Source organism: Morus notabilis, unplaced genomic scaffold (genome assembly GCF_000414095.1).
Source record: "Morus notabilis unplaced genomic scaffold, ASM41409v2 Scaffold824, whole genome shotgun sequence".
NCBI classification, from domain to species: domain Eukaryota; kingdom Viridiplantae; phylum Streptophyta; class Magnoliopsida; order Rosales; family Moraceae; genus Morus; species Morus notabilis.
Window position 1 is genome coordinate 72,104 of NW_010366847.1, and position 14,160 is coordinate 86,263.

The following is a 14,160-nucleotide window of genomic DNA, read 5'->3' on the forward strand; positions in this document are numbered from 1 at the left end:
TAAAATATAAGACTATTGTTGGCCCACACACACACACATATATATATATATATATCAAATACGGAAAAGATATCAAGCCTTTAAAGTTTTTTTTTTTTTGAGAAAGAGGAAAATAGGCCAAGATTTGAGATGAATTAAAATTAATAGACCAATAGTTTACATAAGTTAATAAATAGACCAAATTACTGTTTTTCTCCATAACTTGTCTGATTATGAACCATAACTTGACAAGTTATTGTCCATAATTCACGATTTTTATTCATAACTTGTCTAGCTATGAACCATAACTTGACAAGTTTGTCTATAACTTATATGGCTATGAACCATAACTTGACAAATTATGGCCTATTAATTTCTATAACTAAAAATTGGCCTATATACTTTCTTTAACTTTTCATATTGGTCTATTTTATACTATTTATGTTTTTTTTTTTTTTTCAAATTATGAATTTATTGAAAATATTACTTCAAAAAGCCCATTATGTATTTATATAGAGGATCCTAAAGTGCAGAATCGGTCCATTAGTGATTCACATGATCTTTGTTATGTTAGTTTTTGTAACCTGTGTTTGTGTGGTTTGTATTCATTGCTTCCCTTATCTGTTTTTTTTTTTTTTTTTGGTTGCTACGAAAGATGCTTCCCTTATCATTGTTTCCTTTTGTTGGTGTTGTTTGCTCTTATATAACGGATCCTGAAAGTGTTAATAGAAAAAGTTTGAATCTTTCGCTTATATAAAGGAGAGTTAGTAATCTTATGCGTTGATGGCTTCAGTTGCTGGAGAAATCCTTACCAACTTGCTTGGATACTAGCGTCCACTGCCATGGTCCCAAGTCTTTAAGCTTTTTACTAATTAACATCAATAGTCAGTGGTTATTTTGGCATTGGCCGATTGGCTCTTTGGCTTGGAATAAAAAAATAGTGTCAAAAAATGTTAGGATATTATTAGGATTTATCTTTTAGTTTAGATTTATTGTTTTAATTTTATTATGGGTGTGATCATTATCCTTATATTTTAAATTAGTTCTAATTATATTACGATTATTCGTTTTAGTTCTATTAAGATTCAACCAATAAAAGAGCTATAAATTATATATATCATGACCTTTATGACATCTTAGTAAAAATTTAAAAGTTTTTGCTCAAAAGCTTGTCTATTTTTGCAGTCTTGATTCGGACCTTATTAGGGTTGATATTGTTGATGGTGGATTTTAATCAATAAGAAATTATAACTCTCCGAGAACACTCGCATTAATTTCTCACGTATTAATTAAGGATTAATGGTGCTGAATAAGTAAATGAGACAAGAGTTTATACTTATTCGGCTAAAATTCTTTGCCTACATCCACTTGTGCATGTACTAATATGTTGTAGATTACAAGTTCTGTAGAAGTCTCTAAGTGAGAGCGTCAAAAACTTGATGAACTTATATAGTTCTATTTATAGGCCTTGTACATGTGAGAAGTCCCCTGTACTTCCTGAGGAGATCACCCTTTATCCCTTAATTTGGGGATTTGACAGCTGGATTTCCCTGATTATTGCTTCCCGGTCAGGTTAACCACTCTTTACCCAATGCCTGATTTTCTGACCCCAACAGTGGTGGTAGGTGATACAGTGTATCTTCCCCAGGACTGACAGCGGATTTGACCGGGCTGATGTCTCGACGTCGGGGCCTCACCACATGGGTTGGGCCCTCAACGCGCTTCAGCGCACGCGATTTGTCGACGTCTAAAGGGCACTCTGGACACACTAGTTCTTTCAGCGTCGGCGACCGGTCCTCAACGGGGAGTCCTCGGCGCTTGTCACTCAGAGGAAAGGTCGGTCCCTTGACCGTGGTGTAACAGATATCTTTGTCGTTTTCGTTACATCTTGAAGCAGAAGAACCTGAGAAAGAAACTGAGGAATCACAATGATCTATATGGAAACGGCAAAGATATCAACCTACTAAGGTCAGTATGTTTCTGTACTCTCAAAAAATTTCCGTTTTCCTTTATTATTTGAAATCATCATCATCGTTGGTCATATGTTATGATAATAGGTGATCTTGCTTGCAATAGAAGAAAAGGACTTCGAGTCGTTTAAAAAAAAGATTAGGTAGTCATTTTTGGACCGCCTTAGTTTATGATTCTTTCATTTTTCTTACAAAGATAAATCTTTTTTGGTGATCTTACAAAGATATACCGTAAAATGATCTTAGCTTGTACGTATATCAGTTCTCAAGAATGCATATCGTGATGAAAAGGAGTTCTCAACTTACATATTTGAGCACATATGGTACAACTTGTTGTGTCTACAACTCCCATCTTTGAACTTGATGATGGTTTTACTTTATTTTAGTTTCCCTGGTTTCAGAACGTGATCTGAGTCAGCTGAGATTAATCTGATCTGAGTCAGCTGAGATTAACGTAATTATTATAATTGTTGTATTTGGGAGACAATGATAATAAGAAATAACTTTAGTGGATAAAATTTATAAGTTAATTAATCTGGTGTCTTAGCTTGGACCCACTTGGATCGTAGTGACGGACGGGCTTTTGGGTTTGGTTCGTGTATCTTTTCTTTCCGGAGTTCAGATTATTTGATTGTGTTCATTTTATTGTTACAGCAACTTGCATATATATTGACTTGTCTAATAGCTTTCTTGCACTTCCAAGTACACGCCAGTGATCAAGTTTATTGTTTATTGGTGTCGTGTTTAGAATCGATTCCGTTTTTATTTTTTACGTTTTTTGAGAAAAAAAATAAAAATATTTTCAAAACGGCGTTTGGCACAATAAAGACAAAAAACAGAAATGAAAATGATTTTTTAATTTAGTGTAAAATGAGAAAGAAATGAAAAATGACTTTTAGTCGCTTTTTCATTTTTTATATTCGTTTTCTCCTCTCTCGAGCAGAGAGAGAAAAAGAGAGACATTAATAGATTTTTTTACACTAAAAATAATATCTTGTTAAAACTACCAAATGTATTTTTAAAAATGATTTCTGTCTGAGATTGAAAACGTTTTCATTTTTATTTTCATACAAAAAAAATTATTTTGGAACAAGTTTCAAACGCTTCCTATATATCGTAGCTTTAATAGGTGATCCAGTTCCTCGCATTCTGTAGTCTGATCAAGAAACGACATAGTTTTGGTTACATGTTGTATGGCTCTTTCCTGGTGGCGTATTGAAACTTTTCATTTGAAACTTTCTTATATGTAGAGGGTTGGAAGAAGAGGAACTTAAGGGCAAACTGGGCATAAGAGGAAAAATATGCTATTACGTTTGTGCTCTTGTTCTTGAAAAAGAATGTAACAAAGTGATGATACCACCGAGTGCAGTGGCCTAGTGGTTAAGGGCGGTGGCCTAGTGGTTAAGGTTCATTGTAGTGACTTGTGGTTAAAGGTTTGAGTGTTGAGTTATCGTTTTAGGGTATTAAATGTGAATGTTTATTTTCTGTCAGTATAGTACTCACTGAGAATGCTTAAGACCATATTCTTATGTGACCTTACTATTAACACATACGGTGGAGTTGATGTGGCGCGCTTTTCGTATTTAAAGTAGGTCTAATAAAAACATTTTTATTAACAATTGAGGAACCTTTTTGGTCACATTCAAGGGGTACGCTAATGTTGGACGCTCCCTCCCCGGACCTTTTTTTATTTTAAAAAAAAAAAGTGATGATGATGCAGGAAAGGAGTTCAATGAAATTTTGTTCGATACTTTCTTTGTTATCCCTTCCCTTTTCTCTTATTTATTTCTAATGAGCTATAAACATATTATAGTGGCGATATATTTTTGTGCATGGTTTCACTTTCTTTTCCATTTGATGAAATAATAATTTGCGGGTGTAATTATTATAATTGTCATATTTGGGAGACCACAATAATAAAGAAAGAACTTAAAAGTTAATAGAATTTTAAAAGTTAATTAATCTGGTGTCCTATCTTGTACCCCCACTTGATCCTAGTGACGTACGAGCTTTTGTTTTTGGTTCATGCATCGTTTCTTTCTATTCAACTTCAGATTATTCGATTGTTTTGTTTTAAGTGCTCCAGCAACTTGCATGTATATATATATACTATTGACTTTTAATAGTTTTATATATATATATATATATATATATACTGCTAAGTTAGTATATATATATGGTAATTCATTCTCAACAAATGATTTTTAGTGAGCCATTGTCGCAGGTTTATTAGGTGATCCAGTTACAGGGGACAAATTTCCTCACTTGCATTCGTTAGTCTGACCAAGAAACGACATAGTCTTAGGTACTTTTCATTTGAAAGCTTTTTATAAAAAGAGGATTAGAAGAATTGAAACAAAGTACAAACTGGGCAGATGAGAAAAAAATGTAACGAAGTGGAGAAAAAAAAATGTGACAAAGTGTACATATGCCTGTGTTTTCTTGGAAAGTGTACAATTTTTCTGTCACTTATAAGATTATTATACAGTTTCTTATAATAATCTTGTGAGAAACTATGACCCTGTTTATTTTACCAATTTGAGTTTTTAATTTCAATTTTACTACAGTTAGAAGTTCTCACAAAAAGTCATATTTAACTTTTTTATTACAGTTAAAAATTCTCACATAAAATCATATCTCAACTCGAATTAAAAATTTAAATTAGTGAACCGAACGAGTTCTATATATGCCTGTGTAATTTTTGTAACAAAGTGCACATATGCTTGTGTTTTTTGTTACTTATATAGTTCGTACTTCTCTCTTCTCTATTTCTACGAAGCTAAACATAAAGTGGTCATATACTTTTGTGCACGAGTTTCTTTTCCATTTGTTGAAATACTAATTGCGTCCCATCTTTCTATTAACTGTCAAATACTGCCTTGTTTCCAAGTTGGTTGGCTTTGATTGCGACGGGGATTTAGATTTAGATCAAAGTTCAAGGCTTGATTTCCTTGGCTGTGCTTTCAACCTGGTGAAAAAGAGGGAAACAATGGAGACTTTTTCTCTAAATATTTAAACCAAGTTCATCGTTTAGTTCTAAGTGGAAGAAAAAAGGTAAAGCATCTTATAAACGAATAGTACTCGAGCAGGTTAATTAGGTGATAAATGCACCAAAATAACCGAGTTCATTGACTTTGGTTTATCTTTGGTGCACAGATCATCATAGATAAGAATTAAGGTCCCGTTCATTTCACTAATTCGAGTTTAAAATTTGAGTTTTGTTACAGTAAAAAGCTCTAAGAAACAGTCACATCTAACTTTTTTACTACAGTAAAAAGCTCTCACATAAAATCACATCTCAACTCGAATTAAAAACTCAAATCAACGAACTGAACGGACCCAAATTTTCTGACATCGTTGTCCCAAAAAGTTAAAACACCCAATAGAGATCAAACCATGGAATACAAGTTTCAGCATTTTGAACTAGACTATGTAAAGCAAAACTTTTGACACTTAATAGTTTTTCTCTTTCAAAAAGAACAAAATAAAGAACAATGTTTTTTTTCCCCTTTTTCTAATGAAAAAAGTATGTTAACGAAGCAATCAACGTTAGCATATCATTTAGAGTTGTTGATACCTAAAAAATTGCACGGTACGGATTCAGTCCAAGCCCTACAACACGACTCAAGGTATGGTACGTAAACTCAAGACACGTATTGGGGACTTCTACGTAGGCCGTGATTTGGTAGGCCAAACAATGTAAACAGGCCTATTTTATCCAGTCTAATTAGACCCCTGGCTCACTTGGGAGGCCTTGGTCTATGAGGAATTTAGGATAATGTGGGTTATGGAGGAAATTAGACAGAGTAAAACAAATTTTATAAGCTTACAGTTACCACATTTACAGTTTCAAACCTTTTATAAATAGTCTAGAAAAAGCCTATTGGTCAATTACCTTGCACTAAAAGACAAAATGACATTTTTTCCCATATTTTTCTTTTTTTCCTCTCATTTTCCTTTCCCTCCCGGAGGTCAAATGCGGCCTCTTCCCTAAAATCATAAAAATGGCAGGTAAGCACAAGTGAGAAAGAGCAAACTCTTCACCCCTTGGCTGCCTCCTCTGACCTCACCCGAAATAACCAAGAGAGCTCCCAGTGGCTGCTCAGCAGCCCATCCTTGCATCTTCTTGGCAAGCTTTTGCCTGTAGGAGGTGAAAGCCAACATTGAACCATGCTGAAAACATCCTACCGACATAGCTATATGCAGAGGCTTTAGCCAAGATTCAAACACTCTTAGAGGGAAATTTCCCTCCTCTTGGAGCCCCCATCCTTGCCTATAAATATCACATCCCTACATTCTAAAAACGGGGGGAGGGAGAGAGAGAGCAAGCCAAGCATAGTTCTCCCACTTAAGAGAAACTCTTATCTTCTCATGGTTTCTGACAGAGCTCCTCCTAGCAAGTAATGATCAGGCGTTCTTCCCCAAGCTAAACACACATGAAAACCCAACATCAACAACCTAAATACAAGCCTAAAACCTCATCTTTTTGTTGGTTACAACTCTTGGTTTTTCACTTACCGAAATACTCATCGGAGAGATCTAATCTCCATAACTTCCGGCGGAGTTCCTCTAGAACGTGTTTCTAGGCATTCTCCCCATTGGAAGTGGTTAAAGCTTTGGATAACCTCTGAGAATACCCGACCATGGCTTACAACACTCAAAGTTCACTTCTGCCGACCGATGTACTACGCCCGTCACGGTGCTACAGCTGGTTTTCACAAACATGTGAATATGGCTTATCACACATCTAAAAGCTTTAAGGAGTCTATGAAATACACAAGATAACAAGCTCAGAAACTCTCCTCTTAGCCGGTTATTCACCTCTTGGTTTTTGGTTTATCAGAATGCCCGACGAAGAACTTTAATCTCCATAACTTTCGGCGGAGTCCCTTTAGAATAAGTTTCTAGGCGTTCTCCCCATTGGAAGTGGTGAAAACACCTCAGCCATAGCCTAATATTTCCAAAACTGAGCCTTATCATGTCCAACATACTACGTCCGTCGAAATCATTCTATTCACAAACAAATGGATATAACTCAGTTACATGCTTAGGAACTTCCTCCATAAACCGGTTACATTCTTCTCCAACGCCATATGCTCACTAGAAGTCTTCATAAGAAACTCTTCACTATCTCGGAGCCGGAATCGCAACGGATATCGCCTTCGGATACTGTTATCCTCGGGGTCATCCAGGTTTAGCCTAACTCAGCCGGGGCCAACGTCGTCACTTCGGCCATCTTCGACGTCAAAAATCATACTTAGAAGCTCATTAGCCTCTATCGACCGACGTACTCACAGGGTACGACCGACGTACATATAACGTGAACCAACCAAATGAGGCCACGAGTTTCGTACCCTCCACATCGATAGGCCCCCGCCAAAAGAGCCCCAACAGGAGTTTTAAGACTCTTATAAATGATCAGTTAGAACTTAAATTTTGACAATATACCTATCTATGGTAATTTTTTATCGTTAGGCCACCCACAATGGTAATAAAAAACAATGTTTATAGTCTTTGTGAGCTATGATGACACCCGATTGGCTCAAAGTGATGTTTGCCGTGTTGTTTATTTTCAATTTCCAATACTATACTTGCGTCTTCTACTAATTTGAACAAACAAATTGTAGTGACCAAGAAAAATCCCATAATTTTAATAATATAATTCATGTATTCAAGTCAAGGATTTTCCTGGAAAATCATTATACTATGTACATTTTGTGATTAAAGGATTTATGGAATTAACATCTGCATTCCTAAATTCTGTAGCAGATTTCGCGTTAAGTTCACAATTTTTCGATCAAGTAAATTCGATCGATAAATTCTCACCGTACTTTAAATCGGAAGAATTTCTAGTACAGATACAGCTTGAGAACATTAATTTTAAGAATTTCCAAGCACAATACAAACTAGCATCCAGTACCCGCATACAGGAGAAAATAGCTGTCAGTATAATTTTGGACAGTTTAATGAGTAAATTGAGAAAGTAGACAAAGGTACTAGGGGTAGGTTTCATTTTTCTCTTTCCTTCCTTCACTTGGCCGGCCAAACTTAAGGGATTATGGCCAAAAATGTGGCTAGTGAAGTGTGCTACATGGACTTCATGATGGGATTGAGTCAAATCAACTATTGGACATGAAATGCTACATCACCCCCTCTTGAAACACTCCACCGGCCAGCCACAATAAAGGGGGGGATTAATCCAAAAATCTAGCTAATTAAGCTAGTTTGGTAGACTTAAATGAGAACTAAGATGAGATCAAGTAATGTCTATAAAGGTGAGACCATTAGTGCAAGCATTAGGTTAGCCATTTTGCACATCTCCTCTCATTTTCCCCCACACCCAAACCGGCCACACTCCTCCATTTTCCCCTCAAATATTTTCTCCTACTCTCTCGATCTTGAGCCACTACAAACCATAGAAGAAGAAGAAGGAGATCAAAGGGTCTAGGAGGAGTCTAGACAAGCATTTTTTTCAAAGGGTATAACTCTAAATCCTTTTTTTTATGTTTTAGTAAAGTTTGAAATGTAGAAATATTCCTCTTAAATTTCCTTATACTTTCTAGTTCCAAGCCAATAACAAATCTTAGAGGAGTTCAAGGTTTTTCAAGGGAGAGAGAGAGTTCTTCAAGGGTAAGTTCTCAAATTCTTCTCCATTTATTTCTAGCCGACTTTGAGCTTGGATTTGTGGATGTAAATTTGAGGTTCTTGAGGAGATGAGTTGTAATAAGGGTGTGTGAGTTTTATGTTGGTTTTGTGAGTTTTGAGGTTAGCTTGATGTGGTATGTTTATGCTTGATTTAAGTTGCTTATTTTCAGATTAGAGGAAAAATTTTCCGGTGACTTTGACCGCAAAAATGAGGGCCATAGAGTGAGATTTTTCAATGTTTTAAAGCTTGAACTTATAGCCCTGGATGTTTTGAACATTTTCGGTTACTATGACTAAACCTAATTTTAACTCTAAAACCAAGTTTGAAGTCATTTTGCAAAAACGGACAATCTGTCCAACACAGTTTCAAAAAAAACTGGCAGCCACCAATTCAGCCAAACGGGACCCTTAAAGGCTGAATTTTGATTTTTCACAAAAGTGACAATTTTAGTTTTCGACGAGAGGAAGAAATTTAACGAAGAAAAGATTTTCAAAATCCGACCCTAAGAGGTACTAAAACACAGATTCCCGAAACGGCACAGTTTTTGACTGAAACAGTTTAAAACAAAACAGTAGCTACGGTTTTCAGCCAAACGAGGCCTTTAGAGGCCGAATTTCAACCTTCACCAAAAACGACAATTTTAGATCTCGACGAGACGAGAAATTGTCGCGAAGAACAAAATTTTGAAATCCGACTCTAAGATACAGTAAAACGTAGATTTCAGAAACTGCACAGTTTTTAACGAGACAAAACTAAAATAGTGTCGGGTTCAACAAAAAGTCATAAAAGAACCCGAGATAGAATTTTAGTAAAATACAATGACATTAAACCTCATTTTAATGAAAGTATTCATAAAGGAATTTTTCAAGGAAAAATGATTTCTTTAAAGAACGTAGAGGTTTACCGAGCGAATTATCCCGACGGGCACCTACGAGCCCAATACGATAGGTCCGTAGAATTTTGAATATTTAATGTGGGTCCAACACCCACCTTAGTTTAAGAGACTCCGTTGGAGTATAAATTTCAGCGGCGTAAAAGTTAGAATGCCATGTATAAGTCCTAGGCCGAATTGGGCCTTAATATCATACCAAGGGAAATCTAGGAAAATAAGATTTTGAAGATTTAATAAATTAATCTTTATTATCCTTTAGTAAAGGAAAGGAATATATGCCTTATGGAAATGGTTAGATTTTCCTTCATAAGTTGCTAAAATAAAATAGCAAATAATAGTTAATCTCACACTCTTAATGGGTGTTCAGTTTCAGAAGAAAGCAAGAGACTAGGCTGATAGGCGAAAAAGGGATTCCAGCTTTGAAAATCAAGTAAGTAGGAATCTCGCCTACAGTATAAATAGATTTTAAAGTAAACAGTACACATGAACTATATATGTTTGAGTACATTTAATGTTATGAATGCTATGCTATGTTATACTACATACACTTAGGCAGTACACCCGAATTATATGTGTTCGAGTACATGATATAGTATGCTATGCTAGGTCATATTGCATACACCTTAATAAGTCAAGAGAAACTTATAAGACTAATCTCAGTTGAGTGCCGTCCCAGCCTCCACAAGGGAGGTAACTCAAGCTCCACAAGGGAGAAAAAAATAATAATAATGATGTCCTCCGACTCAAGGGAGGCATTCAAGTTATAATCACGGTGTCATGGGGGACCTTGCAAACCCTCACGTCCCGATGATTGCGCGCAAGTAGTACGAGCACTCGGGCCCATCAGTAAGAAAGATAAGATAAGATAATAAGATTCTGATAAGACATCATAATTAAGCATAATTGGCTCATGCATATTTATTCATGTGAACTTACAGTTGTTTTGCGGGAGATAGTTCCTACTTGCTGAGCGAAAGCTCATTATAGAATGTTTATACTGTAGGTAAGCAACCGGCATATAATGCCTGATGGACTGCTGGCGAGTGGACGAACGATGGGGAGCTCGGGATATGGATACCACTCGCAAATATTTCCGCAATCAGCTTTATGTTACAAATAGTTTTGTTAATTATGATTACGAAACATATATGTTAAGGTTTGAATATTTTAATTAAGAAAGCAATTTCGTATTTTATGTTTATAATAAGACCCTTAAAAAAAAAAAAATGTTCCGTAAATTTTAAGAAATTTCAGTAAGTACAAGTTAAAAAGTTAGTTACAGTGGCGGCCTCAAAGGAGGGGCGCTACACAAATAGTGCTTTCTATCAGTGTTATTTTTAGAGAAATGAAAAAATAAAGGCCCCGTTCATTTCACCGATTTGAGTTTAGAATTCGAGTTTTGCTATAGTAAAAAACTCTCAGAAACAGTCACATCTAACTTTTTTGTTATAGTAAAAAGCTCTCACATAAAGTCATATCTCAACTTAAATTAAAAACTCGAATCAGCGAACTAAACGGCCCCAAAGTGCGTGTTTGGAATTGTTTTTGAAAACATTTTTCACGTATTTCGATAAGCAAAAAATAAAAATGAAAACGAAATGACGTTTGTTTAACAAATGTCTTGAAAACGAAAATAGTGAGAATGGTTTCTGTGAAGGAATTAAAAAATAGTTGAAAGTTATTTTCACTTTTCTGTTTTCATTTTTTAGTATTTCTCAACAATATTATAATATATGAATTAATAAACACGATTGTACTTTTTTATTATACTCAAAATAATCTCTTAAAAAAATAACCAAACGTAATTTCAGAATCGGTCACAGAATGATCCTCAAAACAATCTCATTTTTACTTTTTATTACAAATAAAATCATTTTAAAAACTAATTTCAAACGCAGTTAAAATTATTTATTGGATGACACGTGACATAATTTTAAAAAAACAATGGGGCGTTTGGAATTCGTTTCAAAATGATTTTATTTTTTGTAAGAAAATAAAAATGAAAACGTTTTCAATCTCAGACAGAAATCATTTTTGAAAATATGTTTGGTAGTTTTATCAAGAGATTATTTTTAGTATAAAAACTCATTAATATCTCTCTTTCTGTATCATTTTACACTAAATCCGTCTTAAAAACATTTTTATTTTTTAAAAAAAAACGTGAAAAATAAAAACATGATCAATTTTAAACACAGTCAATAGTCTTTCTTTTGTTTCCGGGACATTTTTTTGTTTTGAATGACAAAAATAAAAGTTATCTTTTCTATCATCAATCATGACCAAATGATTTGGACAATTTGGACGTATGACGTGTCTGAACTCTCAAAAATCCTAATCTTAATTTTGCTAAACCCTGATAAAATGTTATGAAGTCAATCGTTTGCCTTCTTCATTTTAAAGCATATTGCAGCTTAACGAAAATTGGAAGGCCAATTGTACTACAGTATGCATATTTATAATTTTTCTCCTCACTTCCTCAATGATATTCAATTTCATGATTAAGCAACTCGATCGACTACATTACAATATCAAATCATTAATTAGCAAATTTAAAAACCTTCATTGATATTTGTGATATCATTAATTAGCAAATTTAAAAACCTTCATTGATATTTGTGATTTACATAAGATTACTAATGCAAAAATAAAAAAACAAATATAATTGTAGGGCCGTTTAGTTCGCTGATTCAAGTTTTTAATTTGAGTTTAGATTTAACTTTATGTGACAGCTTTTTATTGTAGTAAAAAAAATTAGATGTGACTGTTTTTAAAAATTTTTTACTATAACAAAACTCAAATTTTAAATTCAAATTGGTGAAATCAATTATATCGTAATTAATGAGGATAAACATCTCACTACAATTAAATATGAATTGACTCTCTCTGTCATTACCATGATGACTAAGAGGTTGTTTGGTTGGGGGATTCATCTCCTAATTTGAATCATGATTTGTGGTTCGCTACAGTATTTTCTCTCATAAAAAATATATATAAATAAAAAATAATTCTAATCATATAGTTCTAATCTATCAACTAAATGTCTTCTAAAATTAATAGTAGGCATTTAAGATTCGGAAAACCTTAGCCAGAAGCCCCACTAAGTAACATTTAATTATAAAAAAATATTATTTAGTAATATTTAATTATAAAAAAAATTCCAAATAATGTTAACTATAAACTAACCAAATTCCATATTCCTTTTTATCAATTTCAACAACCCATTCTTATTAAAAAAATAATAATATAAGCCGTCCTGTGAAACCCCACTCTTTTAAACAAGAAAAGAAAATGCTAATAAATAGTACAAGAATAATGGATAAAAGAAAGTTGTTTAAATATAATATAATACTACTACTATCGCCAGATACATGAACCGACATCATAAGCAAAATCCAAAGTTTTGAATTGAACGACGACAAAACAAAACCATCGATAGTGATTGATGCGTGAAAATCGATTTCACAAGCCAGCAATCTAGCTCAAAAGCTTCCTTATTTCTTAATACACAGATATAAGGTATTCAAGTTTTTAATTTAAATTAAGATATAATTTTATATGATAATTTTTTATTATAATAAAAAAATTAAATGTGATTATTTTTTAAAATTTTTTTATTATAATAAAATTTAAATCGGTAAAATAAACGGATCATAATAAATACTATTTACTAATTCACCGTAAGAGCATTCAAATAGGTAAAACACAAATTGCAACGCGCAAAGAAAAAAAGAAAAATTCATCAACATCAGAAAGTTTGATCATATCAGTTATAAAACTCGAACACAACATGGACATTAAAAAAAAAAAAAAACAAGAGCAATAATTCAGTGTGCTAGAACTAGGGCTGTAAGAAATCACCCCGAACCCTGAATCCGGCCGAGCCGAGCCGACCCTACTCGAAAATCACGGGTTTTTAATTTTTTATTTAATTTTCAGTTTTAATTATGCCTAACCCGCACTGCGCGGGTAGGGGTGCGGGGTGGGGTTACATGAACCCGAGGTAACCCTACCCGGCCGAACATGTTCAAAGTAGGTAAAACAATGTCCAACACTTCAAATTCTTACTTTCATAAGTTTATGGACTTTATGCATTTAAACTGTTAACTTATTTATGTTTTGGATTCACAGTTTGTGTAAAAAAAATGCTTGTATGTCATAGTTGTTGAATTATGACATTCTTTATTTATATTGGAAGTGTTTGATTTCAAAGTGAGTGTTTTAATTGTTCATCTTGCATAGACCCCCTCTTGAAGGAAAGACATATTCTGTTTGATAATGATTTCTTCTGTAACAAGCACATATTAATTGACTAAAAAGTGATCATGTGGTCCTTGAGATCACCAACCTGAGTAACCCGACCCTACCCGAGGTCATCCGAAAAGTTGCGGGTTTGTAGACTTAAGAGAGTGTCGCGGCCCAAAATTTTCTCAACCCGTACTGATCGGGTAGGCTCAATTTTTCGGCTCAACCCTACCCTACCCTACGCGGCCGATTTACACCCCTGGCTAGAACACACCCTAATACAATAGCTGGCGGTGATGAGAAACGACGTCGTCAAGCATCCAGAGAACCTCCGAGTCAGCTTGGTTGAACTCACCAGACCACCGCCGGCGATTCCACTCAGCTGATGACTCGGGCCCCAGGAGCGACTCGAGGCTCCAGAGTTGCTCTTT